A 12057-nucleotide genomic window follows, 5' to 3' on the forward strand; every position below is an offset into this window, starting at 1 on the left:
TATGTTGTTTATATTTTACTCTGTTGGAATGAATGTAATTTAAGCATGAAAGGAAGGGGTTATTTACCCCGCCCCGAGGAATATCGAGTACTCTGGGGTGAGTGTGTGACGTCTGGAGTGGTTTCCCCCGCCCCGAGGAATATCGAGTACTCTGGGGTGAGTGTGTGACGTCTGGAGAGTGAAAGTAAGTTATTAGCGCGAATGGAGTGGGTTCAACCCCGCCCCGAGGAATATCGAGTACTCTGGGGGAGTGAATGTGACCAGACTTCTATGTTTGTGGCGATATATATGTTATGTATTGTATGTTGTTTATCTATTCTTAAATTGACAACCTGAGGTACTAACAAGAGGCTAGCTTTTTAAAATAATTACGTAATATACAAGTAAAAGCAGAGAGTCAGTAACCAGATCGAGATGCTCAAATGGCTGTAGTTCAATACAAAATACGCGAGAAAGACAGGAAAGAGAAGGAATACACGCGGAGGGCTGGCGATGACCTCAGCTGTTTGTCGGCCCATAAACCTTCCACTTTATATATATTAGACAAAGGGTCAATTATTAAACGTTAAAAACGTGAAACTTGGATTCATATATAGAAATATGTACAAATCAAGTTATATTACAAGTGGGTGTGATTTTTTGCCTGTCAGTGAAAATTTTCCTACTTTGACAACAGAACAACTGCAGTTGAAGCATATTACTAATCAATTATAAACATTGATATTGGATCGGGATTGGTAGTTTTTCCATTTTTCCATGCTCAATCCTTGTTTGTTGGAAAAGCGATGGACAGATTGAAAAGCGATCCAGGCCGCGGTGGGAGTGGCGACCGGCGAGCCGCGAGGCCGGTTAACAAGCGAGCGTGGGTGGGGGCGGCGGCGCCCACTCCGACATCGGGCCGGGGCAGGGCCCGCTCTCTTGATCGAAGGCTGGCTCAGTTGCCGGCCGTGTCGCCGTTGTGCGCATTCACGCAGCTCGCCCGCCGCCCTCTCAGCCACCGCTGCCACCGCCGCGGCAACGCCGCCTCCGCCGCACGGACGCCGGTAAGCGGATTCCTTTCCACATTCTCTCAAATCATTTTTCAAAAACACGACCCACTTAAACTTAGTTTATTCCATTCTTCGATCTTCATCTGTGCGCTTCAATTCAACTTTAACTGAATATTCAATTTTAACATATTCCCATGTCTATGAGGCTACTATCTCTAGTAGTCTACTCGCATATGCCGTTTAATTAGTTTGTTATTCTGCTTATATAGACATTTTCATTTTTATCCCTCTGAGCATGTCTTTCACTTTTTGAAAAAGATAGTTCTACTCAAAGAAGTATCAATTACATAATATAATCAGAAGTATTTCAATTTCCACTTCCCAAAAGAGGATAGACATACCAACATATTGATCATTCAATCTACTTTATAGTTTTTATTACTCTATTTCGCTAAAAGCTTAAATTGCGAGCTTATCTTTCTGTCAGTTGATAACGTTAACTGAACCTTCACATATAAATCATCCACCTTGCTATCTATCTATTGATTTTAGACTTTTAATTTATAATATCGACTGTATAACAACCCGTTGTTACTTTACAATGTCGTCAGTATGAAAAATCTGATATCTGGAACAGCGCGGTATGATAAATAAGTGGGAGAATTGTAGGTCGAAACACCTTGCCAGTGAAAGTTTTTGTATTTATTTTTGTATTGGACGTTAGATGTCATGGCAACAGTGGGCGCTTTTAATTTTTGAATTAAAAGATTGGCATTGATTCGACAAATTTTATTGGAATAATGCGAGATTTATTTTAACGGTTAAATCTGTTGTTTATATCTATGTCGCATCGTTTCACTTTTCCTCTTTGAAAGGGAAAAGAAAAGTATGTTTTTGATCGTGGCCAATCAAAATATTACTTGCCCCGGAAGATGAAGTTATTTAAGGAACTAGATTTAAATTGGTATGTAATTATTTACAGTTATTAAAAACATCTTAAACCAAATTTGAATTTCTATTAAATCAATATAATAGTTACAATTATTCTATCATAATATGTAATGTGAATACAGCCAAAGTTTAGTTTTTTCTAATTTAATTTTTTTAATTTTAATTTTGATATTTTAAAGAAAGGAAAGCAAAATCAATAATTTTGGAAAACCTATTTTTATTTAAATTTATAGGAACAGCGTTAGTTCAATGTTTGACTTAGGCACACAGGAAAAATCCTGTTTATACTTTTTAAAAATTAATATTTTAACTTTCATACACATTTCTTTTCGAATTTAAACAGAAATAAATTGATATACTCTTGTTTTCTTTTTATGTTAAAAATTATCAAAATACAAAATTTTACTTACGTACCCAAGATAAATCCCGTTTGTACTAATTTTCAAAAATAAAATTTCAACTTTGAAACAAATTTCTTTTAATAAAAATAAATGTATTTAAAATCTACTCTTCTTTTATGTTAGAAATGATAAAATTCTATATCACGTACTAATTTTATAAAATAAAATAATTTGAACTTATAACAAGCCGGTAAGTTTGAAAAATGGGGCAAATAAAAAGGAAACTGACCTGAAATCTTATATTTTATAACTTAAATACCAGTTTCTCTTTCAATAAAAATAAATAGTATAAAATCTTATCTTCTTTTACGTTAGAATATATAAAATACAATATACCGTTTAACTTCTAACCAGCCAGTACGATGAAAAAATGGGACAAATAAAAATGAAACCGACATGATATCTTCTAGCTTATATGGAATGGACTTTCCATACAAACGACAAGTTGAGACAGGATCTACTGCTTTTATGAGAGTGAACTCTGTCCGGTCATCCCCCATACAGGGTTACTTTTGTCCAAAAAGATTACATAAAAATTCCCATTTTTTATTTGAACCTATTATAAATTTCGTTGCCAATTTTTTATTTGCCATTCATCTATTTATTATACATTGTAATGTTTTGCCTTTAAGTTCCCTACGTTTGGAACATCTCTTTTTTACATTTGTGCAATATTGTTTTCAAAATGTCAATTCTTACGTGCAGCAGCATTTCTTTCTAGAGAAATTTTTTAAAAATACGTAAGCTTTTATCAAAATCAAAAGAAATGTGTTGTCTAAAACATCACATTGTCAAAAAGAAGTGGGGAGGTTTGCAGGTCAAAAAACTTTGGTAGAGAAAGTTTTTAATCTTTTTTTTTAATTAGTCGGTTGGTATAAGGCAACAGCTTTCTGTTTTCATATTAATCGTATGTTTAACTATCGGGATCTGTTCGGCTTTTCGCCATCTCCAGTCGTAGAACTATTTTCGTGTGTGACTTAATCAATTTTCTTTTAACGTTTCTCAACCCACCACTGAAGCGGAATCGCGTCCGGCAAACTCAAAACAGCCAATTTGATCAGAAACGACCAAACTGCAGGTTCACCACTCCGAAGACCCCATGAGGACATCGCCCTATGAATATATTGTTAAAAACACATTTTCACGATAGACGGGACGAAAACATAAAAACTGCGGAATACGAAATTTTTTTTACGATTATGATGAATTTATATAATACCGTTGGCTTTAATTTTCCCACGATCGATCTCAATGAGTTATGCGTATTCATTTGTAAATCTCCCCTGCATGGATGTTCCATGTTTTCCGGCTCGGTTTAAAACAATGGAATATTTGTCATAGAACGGTTGCGAAACCCTGCCGCATTCGGCCCGCCAATAAAAGGGCGATCCATCAATAAAAATTGGCGGAATGTATCGAGAAACCACTTATAAATTCTTTATACAACAACAAAAACCCTTGGAAAAGAGTAAAGCTACAAATAATCGTGAGTTGTGATTATACCGGCTATTTCGACATTATTATTTTAACTGTTTATAAAATCTAGACAATTTTTTTTATTGAAAATCAGTTTAAAACTACAAAAAAAGATTCCCAACATTTCTGTATATCGTGAAATATCACCAAATTGGTTGGTCATTTTCAATCCATAATGATACATCTTCGTCTGTATTCCATTTCCATTTATCTGCGACCATTCTTAGCGATTATAATTCGGCGGACACATTTCAAATTCCGTAATGATTTTCTTTTAAACTGTAACCGATGCGAAAGCCCTATTGTTCCACCGTTGTTAATTAACAAACAGTCAGTTATTACAGCTGACCCAACGTACAAAACCCAATGAAAGAACATAACATCTTTTATGCGCGATGTACGTTTTTAGGGCAACATTTGGTTATTTTCTTAATGATTTTTGTCATGTTATAATTAAAAGTTTAATGAATTAATGGAAATGTATATTTTGACGTAATAAATTGTGTATATTTTAATTATCTGCAATCTCGTTTCTATTTGAATATTTGAAAGAATCTGTACCGATTTATTAAGCTCAATTCTGCACATCCATGCGCATATTTACAGAGTTGTGCTTATTACCTACTTCCGGTTTTGGCAGTCGGGGATCCGAACTCGGTCTTTTCCGTTCCGCGGCCGAAGTTCCAGATGCAACATTTTTAGCCCCCAACGCATTCAGTGGTTCTTCCATATTTACACACCATTGGCATCCATTACGCAAACGATATAACTATCTAATTAATTGCCCTCTCTTACTGCACTTTCACTCTAATAAATACATTCAGTCTCAAAAAAAGATTATATATATACACTATATCAAATAAAAGGGATCTGTTTTCTCCAAAAATCCGAGCAACGGTCCCAAATCCTCTGGATGCACTATTCGGGTGGCAGGAGGCTCTCTATATAGAGACAAGGAAGTCACCCTCAGTTAACCCTTGCTCAACATTACCTCAGTGCGACACTGAATTTAGCAAATTCGCTAAATCTTAGCTATCCCATGAGTTTAAGGCAATTGCAGTGTTTTTCCTTCAATGGTTCATCCCGTGTATTGGCAGCATTGTTTTAATTGTTATCAATCTAAACTCTATCGTTTCGTCTTGCTGTAAGACAACATTGGCCCATAAAGTTAATTGAGACATACGCAAGCTTTGGCCTGTAAAGGCACTATTCTTAATCGGGTGAGGATGATACCTTTTCTAAAATTCAGCCTAAAGGTTTTGTCCTCATATAGTTCATCGTATTCTTAAATTGTTCTTCGTTTATTTAACTATTTAATTTAACTATTTTTCAACCTCCCGAAATTTACTAGACTTGTACAAATACATTAAAATGAAACAGATCTTTTCACGCTTGAAAGTTATACGTAGAGAAACTAAACAATTTGTTTAGGGTTTATGGTTTAATGCTAATAACTACCCACATAGCTTAAAATATGCCAACGAACTATACCGCTTGTTTTACATATTTACAATGTAGTTGTAGAATAAACGTAAACTGAGGTTTAAATTGGAAATCTACGTGTAAAAAAATCTGAGGCTTAATTTACAATATGGATAACACTTACTTTCTTTCTGTGCTAAAGAGTACTTTTCATCTTACGACGGATTGAACTAGTTTACTGAAGACCTTACGACCGAGGTCCTTTTCCTTCCTGCGGCTTCCAAAATGGTTTTTGGTCGGTACTCATTTCCGCTCCACAGATCCATTCGAGAGATTGGGCGCCCTCTCTCCGCAGGAAGGTTTAAATTTACCACTTGTCTCTTAAACCAGAATCGAAAATCTTAACGCCTACGTTTTCCGAGTTTCACGTGGATTAAATAATACTGAAAATAGGTAAAAATAAATGGTGTCTGTAAAGAATTGTTCATACCTGAGCAAATTATCAGAATGAATCTCAATTCAGTGCAGTAATGGAATAAAAAAAAGAAAAATTAAGTTCAAATTAAATCAATACTGCAGGCATAACAGAAATCCCCAAATTTATGATAGTCGATTATATCATGATAAAGAAAAAAAATTAGGAAAAGATGATTAACGATGAAATCAAAGTAATATACATTCAAAATGATATTTATTTTACATAACAACTAGGTAAAAAGATTAATAGCTGACGTAGAGCGTAATCCCAACATTAATAATTTGTAGTTTTACCTTTAAAGAGGGCTATTAATCCTTTAATACTCTGTAAAATTAAAAATGAAGAAAATCAGTTCACTTTCATTCTTTCCAAAGCCAACGAGTGAGTTAATTGGTTTTTTAAATTGTTTTCTTTGATGAAACAATGCATTTCTGTAAAAAAAAAATGTTTTTCTTAAAAAGCACGTTTTAAAGTCGAGATGATCTCGCCCGGGCAGATGCTTTGGCCAGCGACGGAAGTAGTCGTGGGTGTGCCGCGCTCTACCGTCCACAATGTTCGACAGCGGTTTAGTGCCACCGGTAGTCTCGATGGAAGAGAAGGTACGTCGGTTTTATTGATCCACAGTACGGAACCCTCATTTAACTGCTTTCTTGATAGATAGTCAACCAACAGTCCGTAATGTAAGGGAGAGCTCAAAAACAGCCATCAGAAGGGTTCGTGAAAATAGCCTTGTCTCTAGACGTCTCGCATCAGGTTCTCTATTACTGGAGAAACATCGGGTAGAAAGACGACTATTCGCAAATCAGCATCTCGTTTGGACATTTGAATATGGGAGGATGTTCTCTCCACTGATGAGTTCCTTTTGTGGAAATCTTTTGAATCCTTTTTCAAAGATAGTTGTGATAGGTACAATCAATGTTCCTTGAGCTTCAAAACAGTCGTCAGAAGGCTTCGATAGAATGGTTAGTCTCTAGACGTCCTACATCTAGGACTCCTAGATGATCTCCTCTACTCTTGGAGAAGCGTAGATAGAAAGGCGACTATTCGCAAATCAGTTCTTGCTCAGACGCTTGAACAAGCATGAAGAATGACGTGGAGAACGCTTTGCTTAATATGTAAGTCACAGCCTTTTCAAAGACAATTATGGTATGGGGTAGAATCGACGTCCATGCCTCTACCTTATCGTCAGCGTCGAATAAGAGCAGAAATACCGAAGATTATCGTTGACCGAAATGTCAAAACAACAACATCGCAGATTCCAACGTCGTGATTGCTAGGGACAAGGTATACCTGCGTTCATGCTGCAAGGTGAGGGTGAGAAGCAAATATTCGACTACATGGTCTCGCGTTACGGCAATGTTTGCACTAAGGTACATTGAGGATGTTGTAGTCTCATCCTGATCTGATCGCTTTATTGAAGGACAACTTCTTTTTAATGCATGATAATGCTCGACCTCATATAGCTCGAGTTGGCACCCTTTACTTGGAAGATGTAGGGATTACATAATGAATTAGCCATCAAATTCTCCTGTCATCTCATAGAACACTTTTCGGACATGGCAAAGAGACTGGGTCTTCGTTCGCCCCAACCAACAAATTTTGAACAACTTCAAACCGCTCTTGTTGAAGAACGGATTCTGTTCCACAAGCCGAAATAAACAGACGTTTTAAATAGAAAACAAAAGACAAGTAGACTACGATAAACAACGTACAGAACCATTCAACGATGAATCCAATGTCTCAGCTGATCTATTACAAATCCACTACGACTCTTCAGCAATAAGACAAGCTTACAAGTGCTTCTTGACGTACAAAAACGGTGAAATCGTAGAAATGTAGGAACACATTTAACACATAAAAACCTATGAATGCTCAAGACAAAAACGCCTCGTTTTATGCCCAACTAAACGAAAATCTCACAAACCCACCACTAAAGATTTCGAGAAAACGAAACGGATCATACACACAAAACCACAACCTTCTCTCTGATGAAATTCATAGCAATATTAGTGAAACTGTCACTCTAAAGTGAATCATTGAATCATGACTAAACCATGAAAACTTAACACCTGCGAGTTACGTCCATACTAATAACCCGCAAAAAGCCCAGAGCATTTTATGAAGCCGGGAGATGTAACTTTTGCGGAAATTCTGAATTTCATTAAAGGGCTAAGTTGTGTTTGGGGATCCCTTAATTAGTTTTAAAACAAGCACAATAGACCTTCAGAACTTTAACTACTGCAAGGAAGGAAATTTAAAAATATATAATTATATTACGTAGAAAATTGGGTTTTTGGAAGTTTTTGGTGCGACCGGCTGTTAATAACAAACATATTTATGATTTTAAAAAATTTTTTAGCGAATTAATCATTTTTATTTGGATTGATAGCTGTAAACTGTGATATAATAATTTCAACATTAAGGGTCAACCACAGCTTAGGATTACGATTTGAGGTTTTTCTACTTTTTGGATAGCTCGTCTTTTTATTATCTTATCTCCTAGATAGTAGAATTGGGAGCAAAAAATCAGCAACAGTTGTTGTAATCCGAGCAATTTAGCAATTTTCCATTAATTTCCAGTTAAATAAAAGAAAGTGGTCTGGGTGTAGAATTCCCACCGGAGACTGAGGAATGCTTTGAATCCCTCTTACAGTGGGGGCATTACATAAATTCTCCATATTAGTATAAGATAGTATAGTTGCCTGCCGAGCTTTGTGGTCAGCATTAAATTCAAACGGCACTTACACTTCTTGCTGCCGCTTAAACAACGCGCACCGTCGTACCTGGTCTTCGTCTATGCTGTATGTCTCTCCCGATCGGTGTAACTTTGAGAAAATTAATTAATTATTCCTACCCCTAACCATGTTATGCAAAATGGCTTCCAGTAGCGTTAACTTTATTTAAAATACATTAAATGTAACGGTGAGCATGAAATTGAGGAAACGTTACGCAATGTCTTTCTCATCTAACGAACCTCGGCAAGTATAGTACAGTTTTCCAGTCTGAAATCATAGGGATGGAATAATGTGCCAGAGAAATAAAAATACCTACCCTTTTTACTATCCCAGAACATTTTCTTTGTCAGCCAGGCAGCTCTCAGAACCTTAGCCTCATGAGAGGCGAAAGCAAAGAGTGTTTGGAAATGAATGGAGGCTCTGACGGAAGTCAACGACACTAATGACCTGACCCTGGCATGGGTCCCTGGACATTCAGAGCATAGAGGCAAAGAAAAGGTTGACATGCTGGCCAAAAAGGGAGCCATCATGGACTCTATGGGCCCAGAATCCCACTGCGGCCTAGCAGCCTGCCACAAAAGAGGATACATCTTAAAATGGATCCTTAATGAGTCCAAAACCTGATGGAACAATACCACAAGTATGAGGCACGCGAAGAGATTCATAGAAGGACCATCCGCAAAACTTACAAATGAATTACCGGAAGGCAGCCGCAACCGAACCAGGATTCTGGTTAAACGGGTACTTTGGGTTCCCGATTACTCATCGTCAACAAGACAAGAGGATCTTTAACGTCCGCACCTAGCCTATACGGCCTTATCGGACGTTTTGATTCTCAAGATGAGAGCTGACGCACTTCTGCATACGACGGAAAAGTGTTACCGCCGCAGCATTGGTGTAGTGGTGTCCCGGCCCCTAAGGGTCGGTAGCCACGCTCTCCGCTTGTCCACTCCGAATGGTCGGGCCCACATTGTGCGTCGGGTCGTACGCCGAAATACATCAGCCCGTCACCCCCCTCGCGTACTCCCTAGATAGAGAAGGCGACTCTATCTTTCTGAGTGTAGAGGCTCCTCCAGCGTAGAAACTTCCGGGAACGCCCCGACAACGGTTTCGGATTATAGTGGAATTGCTACCCACCCCCTAGATGAGCACTGTCTACGGTAAAAGGTCTCTTATCGAGCTCAGCCTACACCTGCTGCGCGCAATCGAGGGACGCCATAGGTCTAGCCTAGGTGGTCCGATCCTTCGCTTCCCTAAGGGTACCACGCCGGTCATACGCACAACAATGCAAAGCATACTCGAGTCAAAGACCGCCGATATCACTACCCTTTTCCAATCGCTTACTTACGCATTCGAGGGACTGTAGCATGATCATGACGTCCTCAACGCTTACATGCTGTCGTCCGGTCGCAACGTCTCTCGTGAGGAACGGGGGGTAATACATTGGCCATACGCAAGCTTCACGAAAGGTCCCAGATAGAAGACAGCCTCTGTCTAAGTTCCCGCCAGGGGCGTCACCACAAGCCTCCACGAGTCCATCCCAATGTGACTCTGGACTGGTTTTTGAAACGTTGAGTCACCCCGTGGTACAGATGGCCATACAACCCTCCCCCGTCTTTGTAGACAGGATCTGGTGCACTGGCCCTCGTGTGACTCTGCTAAGGCACCCGACGTCCCTGCCGACCCTGAGGCCGACATAAGACAGCTTGTGCTTTAGAGAGGTTGCCACGCCCTCTGGGCTGCACCATTATTTTGTGCCCGGATACCCCCCTTGTAACCAAGGGTTAGGAGGGCTCACAGGATAGAATGAAGGAATTCGGATTGAGAAACAGGGCCGTGGAAGAGAACACGAGGTGAGCCGTTTCGGGGTCTCGAGTCTCAACCACATTATACCACCCGTTGTCGCCGTGGTTCCACATAGAGTGGGCCATGACTCCCAGGGTGGGTGAGGCGATATGGCCGTTCAAAAGCCGAACTAGTCGACCGTATCCCAGCCAGTCGCCTCGGGGGGTTGAATCCGAGTCCGCGGAAAATAAATCCCGCGGGTCAGATTGGGATCCTCAATCACACTCACTCTTCACAATCAGTGCGCCCGCGGTGGGCGACCGGTTCCACAGGCTTGGTTAAACGGGTACTGCCACTTAAGAAAGCACATGCGCTGGATAGGAGTACAAACAGAAGAAACACTGTGCAGATACCTCGCCAGGAAGAGGAGGAGACCGCAGAACACATTTTAGGTTTCCGTGAAGGTCTATGTAGGTGCAGGTTCTTGCAACTAGGACAAGAAAAACCACAAGCAAGATCCTACACCAAGGAACCGCTGGCAAAGCTGTGGAGGCTGGTTAATAGCCTGAATCTGGCCAGTTAGTTATAATTAACGAGGAGCACAATAGATCTATTTAGGTCGAGGTGCAGTACGCCTTGTGGCCGCCTCTCTCATCCCTACCCCTATCCCTTTTCATATAACAGACCGATTCAGTGCTGATGGGCAGAGAACGTCCAAACTACAAGTTCGTCACCTGCAGACCTAAAAAGGAAATTTTACACAAGTAAAGACATATAGAAAAACGCATAAGAAGATCAGATATCCCAGCCTTTAGTCGGAAAACTGGAGTGTGCTAAGCATGTTTCTCTACTTCGTTGTGACGATGGCACTGAAATGAATATTAACATTTCTCATAAAATATCGAAAAGAATGAAAAATCCGTAAAAGAAAAAATAGAGGCCTAGCAGAAGGTATTAAGCTAGCAATGTATTGAAGGATCGATTTTAAAGGTTTAAAAGGAACAAGAAAATAAAGAGAGGACATAATTTTCACGTAGACATTTCAAAAACAAAGGAAGTTAATTTTTAAAGAAATTAAATTCGTAGCACAACTTACAATGGAATAGAAAAAGCCCACGCTTTTAGTCAGCTGCTCGTCAACCGCAAAGGAGAAAAATAATAATTGCTAATATATTCAGTAATTGGTTTCTCATTGTGCAGAAGTTGGGAGTATAAATAAAAGCGGGAAGCTAATTGAAAAATAAATAAATCCATTCCCGGTTTTGTTGGCACGGGACCGGTCGAGGCGTCATGTAATTGGTACTGAATCATTTATTAGGAAAGAAAGCACTCTTTTAAATGATAAAGCAACGCTCCTGTTGAGATTTTTTCTTTAAGCAAATGCGGAAAATTGGACTTTTTTAATCCGAGCTATTCCGACGAATGCCCCGTGTAAAATGTGGCGCAGTAAGGTTTGCATTATGAACCTTGTTTAATATTAAACGATTATCTAAGAGATATTTCTCACTACACTATTATTACATACAAGCTCGAGATCAGTGGCAAGCAATTTGATGTTCGACACTTAACCATTCAGAAATCGTGAGATGCGATCTGGTGTGATGTAGGTTTCAGAAAGACATTTTCTTTATCGTGCCAACGTCTCGATCTTTATTGAGATCATCTTCAGGGCTCAAAATGTTTGTCTTCTGTGTAATTGTGCCATTCTTGCGTGTGCGCATACAGCACTGATGCCAGCACTACACCGATAGCCATTGAGCTTGAGAGCCAGCCAGATATTGAGGCGAGGTTGTCAGGATAGGAATGAGTGGAGAGGGCTC

At 39.2% G+C, this 12057-nt stretch overlaps 1 protein-coding gene across 3 annotated transcripts in view; it reads left to right on the plus strand.

The window, feature by feature from the left end:
• Positions 1–929: 929 nt before the first annotated feature.
• LOC106662809 (bifunctional heparan sulfate N-deacetylase/N-sulfotransferase) overlaps positions 930–12057 on the plus strand; it is a 189059-nt gene continuing 177931 nt past the window's right edge. For all 3 annotated transcript variants that reach the window (XM_024227716.1, XM_024227679.1, XM_024227725.1), the window contains exon 1: positions 930–1043. The gene's annotated coding sequence lies outside the window, so the exon portion shown is untranslated. The remainder of the gene's footprint in view (positions 1044–12057) is intronic.

This window comes from Cimex lectularius, unplaced genomic scaffold (genome assembly GCF_000648675.2).
Source record: "Cimex lectularius strain Harlan isolate CLEC.00 unplaced genomic scaffold, Clec_2.1 scaffold84, whole genome shotgun sequence".
In the NCBI taxonomy this organism is placed as follows: domain Eukaryota; kingdom Metazoa; phylum Arthropoda; class Insecta; order Hemiptera; family Cimicidae; genus Cimex; species Cimex lectularius.